Source organism: Heptranchias perlo, unplaced genomic scaffold, assembly GCF_035084215.1.
Source record: "Heptranchias perlo isolate sHepPer1 unplaced genomic scaffold, sHepPer1.hap1 HAP1_SCAFFOLD_44, whole genome shotgun sequence".
Taxonomy (NCBI): Eukaryota; Metazoa; Chordata; class Chondrichthyes; order Hexanchiformes; family Hexanchidae; genus Heptranchias; species Heptranchias perlo.
Window position 1 is genome coordinate 3,517,501 of NW_027139453.1, and position 14,963 is coordinate 3,532,463.

Here is a 14,963-nt window from a genome sequence, read left to right on the forward strand (position 1 = left end):
AGGGCGAGAGATAAATAAACAGAGGCAGAGAAATCAGAGGCAGAGAAAGAAAAGCATAGAGAGAAATAAAATAAGTCAAAGAGGGAAAGAGTGAGATAAAACGAGACCGAGGGATTTGGTAAGGCAGGGAGAGAGAGACAGAAGGTGGAACAGATTTTGTCCCTGCTTCCGTGCACAGTTAAATATTTCTTATATGTTTTATTCTTCTATGATAAGAGCGCTGTTGGATTAATGTCACAGATTTTGAACCCATAAAATTTTGCTCAATAAGTATTAATTTTGAGACAGTTACTGATGTCAGAGCAGGTTCATCCAGCAGCATCGAGTTATACTGCCAGCGACACATGGGTCTCTGGTCAATCGCCCTCTGCGTTGACACATCAAACTCTCCCAGGGCAGGTACAGCAAGGGTGAGAAGGAGAGTAAAGCTCCATTTACACTGCCGCAATCAAATACTCCCAGGGCAGGAACAGCACGGATTAGATACAGAATAAAGCTCCCTCTACACTGTCCCATCAAACATTCCCAGGGCAGGTACAGCACGGGTTAGATTCAGAGTAAAGCTCCCGCTTCAATGTCCGATCAAACAATCTGATGGGCCTGATGCAATGCGCGTCTCCTTCCAATCTTGAACCTTGAACGGTCAGAGAGCTGACACTCTGGGACACCTGTCTTATCTCAGTAACTTTCTGAATGTGTGATTAGGCACTTTCAGAGATTCCCTGCTGTGGTCTCCTCTTCCCATTACCTACAATTCCCACATCTTCCCGCAGCCTCATAAGACCCCTGAACACCTCGGACACAATGATCCAAAAGAGAAACAAGACACGGATATGAAGCTGTGATCAATGCAGTGAGATTTATTTCTGAGTACAGCCCATTATTCAGACAGCAGTAATACAGGGTCAGGGGTTGTGGGATTTACACAATCAAACAGAGCCTGCTCCCCGTGAACGAAGGTTTCAATCAGTGAGAACTTGGAGAGCTCGGGCTTGTGAGAATCCATCACTGGATCTTTCACTCTTTCGGTCTACAACATTGTAACCCATCGCCGCAGAATTTCGGCAGAGTCTCCTCGTTTGTGTGACAGGATCCGAAACGACACATTCCTACAAGAGGGCGGCATATATCGTTGCCATCTAAAATCCAAAATGAAGAGTTTAATTAATTGACCGTTCTGGACATAGAGGGAGGGAGAACAATGAGAAAACATGAAGCTGAGTCTGTCCGTGTTACTGGGACTGACTCTGGACCACACATGAACCTCAGCTCATTTGTACTTCATTAAACCTCACCCTGACCCCTCCCCAACCGGTAGAGACTGACTCTTTGTTCTCAAGGGCAGCCCAATAGTTTTTGCACAGAATGGAGCCCACCGTTCGCGCTTTCTGAGACTAGAGACAAAGAAAAGAATGATCTCACATTTATATGGAGCCTTTCCCGTTAACAGAAGGGCCCGAAGAGTTTCACAGACAAAGGATTATTTCTGAAGTACCGACACTGTTTTGTAACCAAATTGCTCAAAGCAAAGTCCCACAAACAGCAAATGAGATTTGACAGTGTGGGGAGTTTCTGGTGATGTTAGTTGAGAGAGTGATGTTGGTCCAAGATACCAGGAGAACTCCCAGCTCTTCAAATAATGCGACCAAGTGTTTCCTGCCCCATGAACAGGTAGACAAGGTCTCCGTTTAACGATTCATTCAAAAGATGACACCTCCAACATTGCTGCACTCCCCCAGTGCTGGGCTGTATGTACCGGAGTGGGACATCAACCCTTAACTTGTTCACTCAACTCCCAACTGAGGTAAACTGACACCCGGCTCCTGAAAATTGATAGTTTCACCGCTTGACTCCTCCACTTATTTAGTGTCCTCATATCCTGATCTCTATGAAGGCTGCAGAATTATTCGAATTCAGAAACCTATTTTGAAACCCTTTTGATCCAATCCCCTCCCCTTATGTTATGAAAATCTGACTCATCTCTGGGGATCGGTTCCTCAGACGCCTCCAGTATCGATCCCAATTCACTATTCTTTGTCTGTGGGTCTGAGCAGCGAGTGTGGGGGAAAGGGACTGAAGGAGCTACCGTCCGCACACTCACATTTTACAGCAGGTAACACCGATCGGGAGCAGGAACTGTGAGTTTCCCCCTCCACAGTACCTGGGTACTGAAGCCAATTTCAGACTTTCCCAAACAGGTCAATTCTCCGGCTGAGATCCGGTAACTCGGCACTGGCCAGTAATTTGTGCTTTAATTCTTGGTCTGTTTGGATCCTCACACAACACCCACCATTCCCACTCCCCGCTCAGGTACCGATAAACAATCGGACGATTTTCCTGTGGAACTGGTTCAGATTAATATTCTTCATTCATTCTTACAATATTACAATAATGTTCATTTAAGCAATCGAACCGTGAGCTTCAGTCTGAGAATAAAATAGTTTAAACAAAAATTGGTGTTGAGAGATCAAAGAAACTTACTTCTTGCAAAGAATGATATTCCGCCACCTCCAACACCTCCACCGAACCGCATTCGAGCAGTGATGGACTGAGTCAGCACCAGGAATACAAATACCAAAATTAGAACTTTCGCCATCTTCCGCTGAGTACCTCAGAGTCAGGATCAGACGGCTGGAGATCACAAATTTTGTATCTGGACTTAGAGAGTTTGCTGTATTTATAATCACATAAAAGGGGAGTGACTTTCTGAAAATATCCTGGGAACAGGACTTTCCCTTCCGTGTGACGTTGGATCAGTTGGCAGCTTGCCTCAGTTGGCAGTTCTCTATCTTTCAGATCACAAGGTTGTGTTTTTGGCCCAACTTCAGGGTTTGAAACATGAGCTCATCTGACAGATTGTGCCAGGTGCAAAAGCTGGACATTTAATGGTTAACTCCACCCCCACTATTGCTTCCACAGGAGCTCTGTTCCCTCCTCGTGCCCTTTAATATAACACTTAAATTGATCTCTCTTCCACCGAGCCCACTTCAAGCAGTGATGGACTAATTCAACACCAGGACTCCAAGGACCGAGAGCAGCGATTTCATCAGTTTTGGCAAAGAGTTTGCTGCATTTTATCATCACACACACGGGGACTGACCGGTCTCTGAAAATATCCTGGGAAAAGTTGCTTCCGTCCTGTATGACTGCTGATCAGTTGACAGGTGGACTAAGCTGTCAGTTCTTGATCTTTCAGATCACAAGATTGTGAAATTGGACCCAACTTAAAGGCTTAACATGTGAGTTCCGCTGACAGGATGTGCCAGGTAGACGAGCAGAGCATTTAACCCATCAACTCCAACTAAAGTATTCTCCCCACATGAAGCCTGTATCTAACCCCTCGCTCCTGCTTGCTCCCTGTGCCCTAGAGTATTTTCCAGCCTGATCGCTCTTCCACCGTTAAACAGGCACAGAATGATTCGGGACTGACTGCACATCCCTTTCAAATGGATACAAACATAAAATGATCTGGGACTGAGAACGCACCTTTGTAAAAGACATCGACACAAAATGATCCGGTATTGACTGCACACTCCTTTTAAATAGACATCGACACAGAATGATGCGGGATTGAGTGCACATCCCATTTAAACAGACATAGACACAGAATGATCCGGCACTGACGGCAGACCCATTTTAAACAGACATAGACACAGAATGATCCGGCACTGACGGCAGACCCATTCTCAACAGATACAGAATGATCCGGAACGACAGGACACCACGATTAAACAGACAGTGACACAGTATGATCTAGGACTGGTGCATATAAATGACCTGAACTTAGGTAAACAGTATATAATTTAAAGTTTTCAGCAGACACGAAACTCAGAAACGTGGTAAACAATGTGGCGAATAGTAACAGTCTTCAGGAGGACACAGAGAGACTAGTAAAATGGGTAGACCCATGGCAGATGTAATTTAACGCAGAGAAGTGCAGTGATACATTTGCTGGAAGAATGAGGAGAGGCAATATAAATGAAATCGTACAATTTTAAAGGGCGAGCAGGAACAGAAAGATCTGGGGGGACATGTGCACACATCTTTGAAGGTGGCAAGACAAGTTGAGAAGGCTGTAAAAAACATATGGGATCCTGGGCTTTATGAATGGAGGCATAGAGTATGAATGCAATAAAGTTTTGCGAAACATTTATTATACACCGGTTAGGCCTCAGCTGGAGTATTGCGTACAATTCTGGACACCACTCATTAGGAAGGATGTCAAGGTCTTGGAGAGGGCACAGTCGAGGTTTTCCAGGATGATACCAGCGAAGTTGGACTTCAGTTATGTGGAGAGATTGGAGAAGCTAGGATTGTTCTCATTAGAGCAGAGAAGGTTATGGGATACCTATGGAGGTATTCAAAATAATGAGGGGTTTTGATAGAGCAAGTAGGGAGAAAGTGTTCACTTTGGCAAGTGGGTCGGTAACCAGAGGTAATAGATTTAAAATAATTGGCCAACGAACGAGAGGGGAAATGAAGAGATTTTTTCACACGGAGGGTTATGAAGATCTGGAACGCATTACCTGAAAGTGCCTATCAGGCTCGATAGGACCTTTCAAAAGGCAATTGGACATGTACTTGAACAGGACAAATTTGCAGGACAATGTGGAAAAAGCTGGGAAGTGGGATTGAATTGGACAGTTCTTTCAAAGAACCGGCACGGGCCCGACGGGACGAAGGGCCTCGTTCTGTTCTGTCAGAAAGTATCATTCTATGATTCTCTAAACCTGCAAACTTCTTTCATCTCTATTTGACATCATCAGGAGGCGTTTACCATTCTTTGTGTTTCTGGACTTCTGAAGTGTGGTTGAACCGTGAGACAAAAGTTTCCTGTAATTAGTGCGGGAGGAAGCTATCAGTGTAAATATCAGATATGCACGTGGATGGTTCACTGGGTACCGTCGGAACCAGATACACTGCTCATTCCTGTTATTTGTCCAGCAGAACACAGCGATCATTCTCTTCAACTGTACTCACCAGAAGGAAAATGAAACAAACTAAACTGTTCTGTCATCTTCTGCTGGTTTATGTCCACTCATAGAGAGAGACTGAGAGATTGGATTGGCTTTTTCACTTTGTAATCGATTATACTTTGTATTTATTGTAAGAGGCGGTTCCATCCCTAACGTCCTGTGCCTGACATTCTCATTGATACTAAGATGTGTTGTGAAAGAGTTTCTACCAATTGCACGTTGCGGATAAAAGCTGAACATCGAAAACGACTTTGAAACCAGTTTCGCTTCGCACCCTTGAGTAGGAGATGGGTTGCTGGTTGTAAGGAAGGAAGTTTGTAAAATCAGCCCTTCAGAGCAGTATCGGTGAAATGTGTTCTGGACACATTCTATGAGATGCCTGTTGAACAATGAAGGGGCGCTTACACACAGTAATTCCAGAATCCTTACCTTGTTGGCTCCCGAACTATTACAAATCGCGCCCTCGGATATTTTTTCCTTAAACTCACAATGAATAAATATCACTGAGGTAATAGAAAGGCCCCGCGATAAAGCGAACCCAGGATGTCCTATTTATTAAACAAGTGCTTTGACCAGCTAAACCACGGCGCCAAATCACCGAGATCGATCAGCTACCGCACAGCAGAGAAGGTTGGTTTGAGGAGTATCCTCATCGCTTCTCTTGCCTATTTCCCGCAGGTTTCCCGATACTGCCAGTGTCTCTCGCTCTGTTTATCTGTGTCAATGTGTGAGTTGATTCTAATTTAAGACGCCTGCTTGTGTTTGTTTCTTATACGAAATAAATGAGGAGATCAGAGAATTCTCCTTCTGACACTGGGGAACTAATGAGACAAATTTATAGCAAGATATTGTTTATTATGATGCAGCAAAGAAAATCTGCCATCTTGAATGATTTCTGTTCAGTTTCCTCCAAAAACAAACTGTGACCCCCAACCTATTTCCAACACAGCGCCTTTAAGTTGATGCCAGACACGCTATTATTGAACCTCAGGCTGTAGTCAGCGCACTGATGACCTTCAAGTTTATATGGGCTCTTCAGGCACTTCGTGTGACACAAGAGCTTTCCAATCCCGTCCAGCTCCTGGAGACGGAGACATCCGTCAGAAGCAGCTTTCGCCGCTCGGGGCGATATCGCGCTCGAATTAATCGCCTGCCGTCAGCAGAAGGCAGCAAATCCAAAACAAAGCAATGCGGACAGCGTCTGGAAAACAGTCAACCGTTCAGTGTGCAGACTTTCGTGAGAGCTCCAAACAGGACCAGCGGAAGTTTTAAACTGGGTATGTGGATATGACTGCGCTTTTGCTTTATAAAATATCGGAGTATACATTTGAGTATGACGTTTAAAAATGAAGTATGGGTATGAATGAGTGTGAGATTTATATTGAAGAATGGGTGTGTGTGAATGGGTTAGGGTCACCCTAACGCAAACCCTAACTTTAAGGTTTATAGCAATGTAGGAGCAGAAGTAGGTGATTCAGCCCCTCGAGCCTGTTCCATCATTTTATTGGATCATGGCTGGCCTGTGTCTTAACTCAATCTACAACCTTGGTTCCCGAACCCGTCGTAGGCTTGCCAAACAAAAATCTCTCAATCTCAGTCGTGAAATTTTCAATTGGCCCAGCCTCAACAGCTTTTTGGGGCAGAGTGTTTCAGATTTCTAGTCCTCTCTGTGTGAAGAACTATTTCTTGACATGAACCCTGAACTGCCTGGCTCGAATTTAAAGGTTATGCCCCCTTGTTCTTGACTCTCCCACCAGAGGAAATATTTTCTCTCTATCTACACGATCAACTCCTTTAATCATCTTAAACACCACAATATTTAAGGGAATGCAAGCATCGTATGTGGATTCTGTCCTCAAAATTTAACCCTATTGGCCCCAGTAATATTTTGGTGAAACTGCTCTGCACCCCTTCGAAGGTCAATATGTCCTTCCTGATTTGCGGTGTCCAGAACTGAACACAGTACTCGAGATCTGGTCTATCCAGAGTTTTATATAACTTTAACATCACTTACACCCCTTTATCTTTTAACCCCTTGAGAAAGAGGCCAACATTCCATTAGTCTTTTTTATTATCTTTTGTACCTGTCTACCAGGTTTTAATGATTTCTGTACTCGGACCCCCAATTCCCTCTGCTCATCCACAGTTCCTAGCTTCTCGCCATTTAGAAAATATTCCGATCTATCAATCTTAGTTCCGAAGTGGATGACCTCATACTTCTCCACGTTGAACTCCATCCAAAACAGTTTTTTTCCACGTAATTATCGACCAATATCCTTTTGCACATTTCTGCTCGTATCTACACTATTTACTGTACCTCCTGACTTGGCATCGTCAGCAAACTTGGATGTCCAGCTCTCCATTCCTTCATCCAAGTTATTTATAAATATAGTGAAAAGCTGCGGCCCCCTCTCAAATCTGTGGGTGCCACCTCTAGTCACATCCTGCCAATTGAAGCACACTCATTATCCTTACTCTATATCATCTACATCTTAACCAATTCGCTATCCCTGTCAATAGTTTCCTTCCAATTACATGCACTCTCATTTTTGTTAACAGTCTCTTTTGAGGAACTCTAACGAATGCCTTCTGGAATGCCATATAAATAACATCAACAGACACTCCCTTATTTACCACGTTGGTTACATACTCAAACGATTCAACTCGATTCGTTAAACATGAAATACCCTTTAAAAAGTCATGCTTGCTGTCTCTGATCAGTTCATGTTCGTCCAAATGTTCAGTCACTCTGTCTCTATTAACAGATTAAATTAACTTCCCCAAATCAGGTGGTAGACAAATAGAATATAATTTCCTAGTTTATCTCTCTCACCATTCCGAAATAATGGAGTGACATTGGCAATTTTCCAATCCAAGACGAAACTTCCTGAATCAAGAGAGATGTAGAAGTTCATGATTAAAGCATCTGCAATGCCCTCGTCTGTTTTTTTTAATACCCTGGGTTGGAAACCAGATGGAGATTTTTGTGTCTTTCGTCTCGTTATTTTCTCCATTGCATTCTTTTACTCCTATTCACTACAGAAGGCGGCTGAAACGAGCACGATATGGGCGCTGAGAAGGAATTCTACTTCCCAAGGCTGGATCACACCCTGCAGGAGCTGGTGGAGATTTGAAAGTCTTTATATATCACAAAGCTAGTATTTATGAAACGGTGCCTCAAATATCTCCATAGCCAAGAAGGGCGAACTGACCATCAACGACCTCGAGGCAATAAGGTAGCACATTCAGATCTGGAGGCTGCAAGTTAAAATCACGTCGGGGTCACAGTTACCTTTATACCAGATGTGTGTCTGGATAAATCGAACCGCCTCACAATAAACACAGTCGCGTTTAAAACTTTAGCGGACGAGTTTGGGGAACGATGTATGTGATCCTCACATTAATGCACTCGTACAAAGTTCGGGAGAACTCTGTGTGAATGATTTACTGGGAAATCTTCAAAACATTTCGAAAATTCTCCCGCTCACAAACAAAGAAATACAAACTGACGAATTCATTCATTCAGAAACAACAGGTGGAGAATCACAGACTGCAGCTCAACGAGATTGAAAGCGTCATTTCGCTGCGTGGTGCAGTTGGTTAAAGTGCCAATAGAAACATCGGGACAGAAGTGGGCCAATTAGACCTTCGAGCCTCTTCCGCCATTCAAAGTCGGGGAACACTTCAGCAGTCAAGGACATTCAGCCACCGACCTTCGGGTAACCTCAAAGGCGGCCTTCGAGACACACGACAACGCAAAATCTTCGAGCAGAAATTGATCGCCAAGTTCCGCACCCATGAGGACGGCCTCAACCGGGATCTTGGGTTCATGTCACGCTACACGGACCCCCATCAGGGAACAAATGTTATCTGTTTTAAATGTAACGGGACATTTGCTGTCTTTCTCTTCCTTCCGGAAGTCTCTATGTTTCTGCATCTCTCTCTCTGTTTTTTTTTGATTGTTTGTATATTCGGTGGCCTTGTAGATAACACCTCTCTGTCTGCACACTGTGATTGCCTTTGCAACGGGCAGTTGGAAAGACTGTCTGTAATCACCAGGTATTGTTCTGTGATTTATAAATGCGAAGGGTTCGAGGATTTCATTTCCACAACATTCACCTGAGGAAGGAGGAAGCCTCCGAAAGCTTGTGAATTTCAAATAAAATTGTTGGACTATAACTTGTTGTTGTAAAATTGTTTACAATTGTCAACCCCAGTCCATCACAGGCATCTCCACATCATGGCCATTCAATGAGATCGTGGCTGATCTGTGACCTAAATCCAAATAGCCCCCTCAGCCCAATATCCCTTAATACCTTTGGTTCACAAAAATCTACCAATCTCAGATTTAAAATGAACAACAGAGCTCGCATCAACTGCAGTTTGTGGAAGAGAGTTCCAAACTTCGATCACCCTTTGCGAGTAGAAATGCTTCTGAACTTCACTCCTGAAAGTTCTTTCTCTATTTTTAGGCTGTGTCCCCTCTTCCCAGACTCAACAACCATCAGAAATAGGTTCTCTCTATCTAACCTATCAGTTCCCCATGATGTCTTGAAATCTACGATCAAATCACCACTTAATCTTTTAAATTCCAGGGAATACAACTCCAGTTTGTGTAATCTCTCCTCGAAATTTAACCCTTGTAGTCCAGCTATCATTTTTTAAATCTACACTGCACTTCCTCCAACGTCAATATATCCATCCTAAGGTGCAGTGTCCAGGACTGAAGACAGAACTCCAGGTGTGGTCTAACCAAGCCTTTGTATAGCTGCAGTATAACTTCTACCCCCTTGTATTCTGGTCCTCTAGATATAAAGGCCAGCATTTCATTCGCCTAATCGATTATTTTCTGTACCTGACCATGACATTTTAATGATCGATGTACATGGATCCCGAAGTATATTTGGACCTCCACTGTTTCGAGCTTTTTATCATTTATAAAATATTCTGATCTATCCTGTTTTGTTCCAAAGTGGATGACCTGACGTTTGCTTACATTGAAACCAATTTGCAACAGTTTTGCACATTCATTTAATCTACTAATATCTTTATTACTTGATACTTCCATTTACGTTGCTTACAATGCTTTGTGTCATCAGCAAACTTGGATATGTGGCTCTCTATCCCGTCATCTAATTCGTTAATAAATACAGTGAGCAGTTGAGGTCCCAACAAAGGTCCCCGCGGGAAACCACTCCTCACATCCTGCCAGTTTGATAAACTATCCGTTATCCCTACTCGCTGTCTCCTGCCGCTCAGCCAATTCCCTAACAAGGTCAATAATTTGCCCTCAATTCCATGGGCTTTAACTTTAGCCAACAATCTCTTATGAGGGACTTTATCGAATGCCTTCTCGAAGACTATATAAACACCATCCATCGACATTCCCCTGTTCAACACTTTAGTCACATTTTCAAAAATTCAATCAGGTTCGTCAGGCATGACATATCCTTTACAATTCTCTGCAGTCTCTCTCGGATCAGCTGGAAATTTTAAAGATATTTAGTAGCTCCATCCTTAATTAGAGTATCTAGTCATTTCCTGACAACAGATGTTAGGCTAACTGGTCTATCATTCCCAGGTTTCCCTCGCTCACCTTTCTTAAACAGCGGAGTGCAATGTGCAATTTTCCAATCTGAAGAAACGGTTCCTGAATCGAGAGAACTTTGCAAGATTATATTTAAGGCATCTGCAATATTCTCAATTACTTCCTTTAAGTCCCGGGGATGGGAACCTCCTGGTCCTCTGGGACTTGTCACTCATTAGTGCCATTATGTTATTCATTACTGTTAATGTGCTTACACTCTTCCTATGCTTAACCCCATGGATTACCACAACTGATTCTGTGCGCTCATTTATTTTCTGATCCCGGAAACGAGAAGAAGATATGGGCAGAGATCTATCACTGGAGCTTCCAGAAGAACAAACGCTTTTTTCCTCTGAGTCACTATTCTCTGCTTCTGAAATACGGACTGTTTGCCCCATAAATGATTCAGAGTATAACCGTATTTCGAACTATTGTATTTAATTATTCAACTTGCAGCACTCGGACAAATGTTTCTCGCCCTTTGTCCTGGATTCATATAACTTTTCATTTGGAACCTAATATGTTCTTGATTTGTCTATATCTCCTAGACAGGTCCCAATACTCTTAATACAATGAACGTTAAAGATTCATTATTACTCTGATCAGCAGGTGTTGCTATGGTAGGGGAGAAAACACTTCTACTGTTAAACCAGCAATTTCCCTTTTCCAATTTCTCCTTTTCATCTGGTAACGATTCGTGGTCTATTGTCTGGTATATTAATAACCGCTTCATAAAATCTCAAAGCGCTACCGATTTAGCAATTCATTCGACCAGAGCCTTTTTTTTGTTAGTCAAAATTTCGACTGGAACCTCAACATTTTCTACGTTGGAGTTGGGCCCATGTTTCGCTTCTGTTGTCAATTTGTGGGAAGAGTCTTTCCAAGTCTCAAATTCCTCTTTAAAGTCGCCATATCTGTACATTAAAGCTTTAATTTCAGCTTCAATTAGCAGTGTCTTAGCTGCCACTTGAAGTCAAATCAGTTCGATTGCTTTTCTAAAAATCACAGAATGCCTGAAAATTGTATTCTACATCTCCTGATCCTTAATTACAAAATAAGATATCTCAGGATATCAAAATTAAGATTTCTAGTTAAGAATCAAAAACATTATGATGTGAAAAATTAGGATGACCGCATTCTCCACCAAAACTAGGGAGGAGCAAAAAGCTGCAATGTGATTTTACACTTTAATTTGGGGCAATGATTTTTTATCTCCACGTGGTTTATTTTTATTTTGAATTTAATGGGCTTTTTCCCCGAAAGAGCTTCAGGCACAAACAAAGGCTTTCAAAAAAAACAATAATTTATTATTAATACATTGGGAAAATTGATATTCGAATGTTAACAACATGTTGCATGGGGTTTATGCCTGATTGAGAATCGCTTCAACAAAAATAAAACGATACATTCTGAATTCCCAAAATGCATAACCGTTTGGAAATCAAATGTCGATCTTAGATTAATCCCAGGACGAAAGTTATATCCTGATGGTTGGCTCAAGCTTGCCGGGAAGATTCTGGGTATTTTGAGGGATACCGTTGTAGAGTCGCATGTCTTTCTCTTGTCGCCAGGTCATCTGCTTCACAGACAATCTGTGAACCTGCATCGAGGCACCAAGCTGTGTGGTAGCGAACAGTCATGAATAGTACAACTGTGGTGGTGCGGGCAGGAAGCGAAAGGTGAAGTCGGGGCAGTCTTGGTGGATCTGTGCCTCTCCGCACTCACTTTCTGGTCAGATTTTAAAGACCTTTTTAACACAGATTCAAACCACTGGGGCGGTGATTTGTCAACAATAGGTTCGTACTAATAGAGCCACGATTGATTGGCACTTCACTTGTTTTCTCTGAGGGTCCACAATGTAACCAAGTTCAGTCGGCAGGTGTTCAAACTACCTCCAACCCTCCTGGGATTGTTCTTCTTGTTGTTATCCTTTGCTGTGTGTATTTTACAATGGGCCATTAACAATCATTTTAAAAGCCCGTCCACCTTTTAAGAGACCCTTTCCTCCAGACATGCTGAAGCCGATTTAGTATCAGGATTTCGTTTAACAGATGATTTTTTTTTTACTGCACAGCGCATCTGGGAAACTCCCGCAATAAATAATGGGCCGGGTAAGTTACACAAGGCTGAGTGACGTTATTGTGCAGCCTCCAGGCATCATCTTTAGAACTGTCAAAATTAAATCGAAAAGAGTTTAACCCAGAAAAAAGGAAACATTAATTGTCTCACTGGCTTCATCTGCTGCTGTCCTGCGAGTCAGCACTCACACTCCAGGCTGATTACACAGTTTGTTTGTATATTTAATGCTTTCTATGTTTTATTCTCACTCCTGACTCGAACCTCCTGTATTTCATATACTGGTCTGTCTTTCATTGTGTCTGTTTTCTGTGCATATCGTTCATCTCCATTTATTTTCTGTGTGTTTTCCTATCTTGTTATTTCTACTTTAATTTCTAATTCTCTGCCGCTGTTTTTTTCTCTATCTTTTCCTATCTATGCTCTTGGCTTTTTTTTTTTGCTATTTGCCTCTCTCTGTGTCTGTACGACGCTGTCTGTCTTCTCTCTCTGCCTCCTATGTCTTTTTTTTACGACCGCCTCCCTGTCCCTCTCGCTCTTTGTCTCTCTCTCTCTGACTTCATCTGTCATTTACTCTTTCACCTCTGTCTCCGCTTCCTCCTGTCCCTTTTTGTTTGCCCCTGTCTATCTCACTCTTTATTTCTCTCTGTGTATCTACTTTGACTGTTTCTTTCTCTCTATTTGTTTCTTCCCGCTCCCATTTTCGCATGTCTTTGTTTCAATCTGTTTGTTTCTCACTCTTTCCTTTGCATTTGTTTCTGTATTTTCTTCCATTTCTTTCTATCTCGGCTTTAATCTCTGTATTTCTCCTCCTCTCTCCTGTTTTCTATTCTTCTTGTTTTCAATTCCTCTTTTTCTCTTCCTCTTACCGTCTTATTATGTCTGAAACTCTCGTACTCTGTCTATCCCTCAGTCTTTAATTGATTTGGTTTGACTTCTTCTGTCTATTAACCACCCTGCTGCTATCACTTTATAATTCTTTATCAGTGTCTCTCTCTCTCGTTCCATCCATGTTTGCATTCTCTCTCTCTCTTTCTACATATATATATTTACCTGCTTTCTTTCTCCCTTTATTTTTCCCTTCTGTCTGAATAACTCTCTATTTATTTATCTCCATCTCTGCCCAACCGTGTCTCTGCCCCTCTTTATTTCTATATATCTCCCTCACACACACTCCCACCCCTTTATGTGAACCTGTCTTCATTTTTGTCGTTGTTTTTTTATCATTACTTTTTTTTGTCCTTGTATTCTCTATCCGTGTCCTAGTTCCGATTTTTATTTTTGTCCCTGTCCTTATCACTTCTTTCCTTTGGCCCATTTCTTGCCTTCTCCCTGTCTCTTTCCTACTTTCTTTTCCCTTTCTGTCTTTTGTTTGACGATCTCTGTTTATTTCTCCGACTATATCTCTATCCGTCTTCATGTCTTTCCAATCGCCTCTCATGTGTTTTTTTCTTTATCTTTTCTTTTCTCCTCCTCATATTTCCCCTTTCCTACCGTTTCCTTTCTATCTTTCTCTCCCCTGATCTCTTTCTGTCCTGAACTCTATATCTGTTTCTGAGTTTGAGTCTGCCATTCTCTCAATCTCCATTTCTGTCTGCCTTCATTAGTATGTTTATCTTCCTGTGCAACTGTGCCTCATCCTTTCCACACCTCCCTCTCTTTCCATATTCTATCTCTCTCTCACACACAAACACACAAACACAAACACACACATACGCACACACACCAGACACACACTCGCTCTCCGGAAGCAGCATTGAATATCTTACAGGGATAGTTCCAAACAATGTAGTTACAGTATAGTAGCAGATTTCAGCAAGACATAGACAGACTGGTGTAATGGGCAGGCACATGGCAGAGAAATTTAACGCAGGGAATTGTGAAGTGATGCAGATTGGATGAAAGGGTGAGGAGGTGCAACATAAACTAAATGGTACAATTTTAAATGGTATGCAGGAACAGAAAGGACTGCGGGTTTAAGTGCACAAATCTTTGAACGTGGCAGGACAGATTGATAAGTGTCACAAAAAGCATACCGGTTCATTGGCTTGACAAATGGAGTCATAATGCATAAAAGCAAGGAATTTAAGCTAAACCGTTGTAAATCAGTGATGACGTGTCAGCTGGAGTATTGCGTCTAATTCTGGGCCCGACACTCCAGGAAGGATGTCAAAGCCCTGGAGATGGTGCAGAGGATATTTACTAAAATGGAATAAGGGAGGAGGGACTTCATTGATGTGGTCTCTCTTTGTCTTGATCTCTATCTCCAACTATCTTTCTGTCTCTCTCCATCTCGCCCTCTGCCTGTGTCTCTCTCGCTGTCT

General features: G+C 42.4%; 1 long non-coding RNA gene across 12 annotated transcripts in view; it reads left to right on the forward strand.

The window, feature by feature from the left end:
• The window catches only part of LOC137312934 (uncharacterized), a 146,850-nt gene extending 137,695 nt beyond the window's left edge, over positions 1-9,155 (forward strand). For 10 of the 12 annotated variants that reach the window (XR_010960919.1, XR_010960918.1, XR_010960913.1 and 7 more), the window contains 2 exons: positions 4,767-6,253; positions 8,019-9,155. This is a non-coding gene — a long non-coding RNA (uncharacterized lncRNA). Of the gene's footprint in view, positions 1-3,196; positions 6,254-8,018 lie in introns of all 12 variants that reach the window. The other 2 variants (XR_010960912.1, XR_010960917.1) reach the window with 2 other exon arrangements.
• Positions 9,156-14,963: the final 5,808 nt, after the last annotated feature.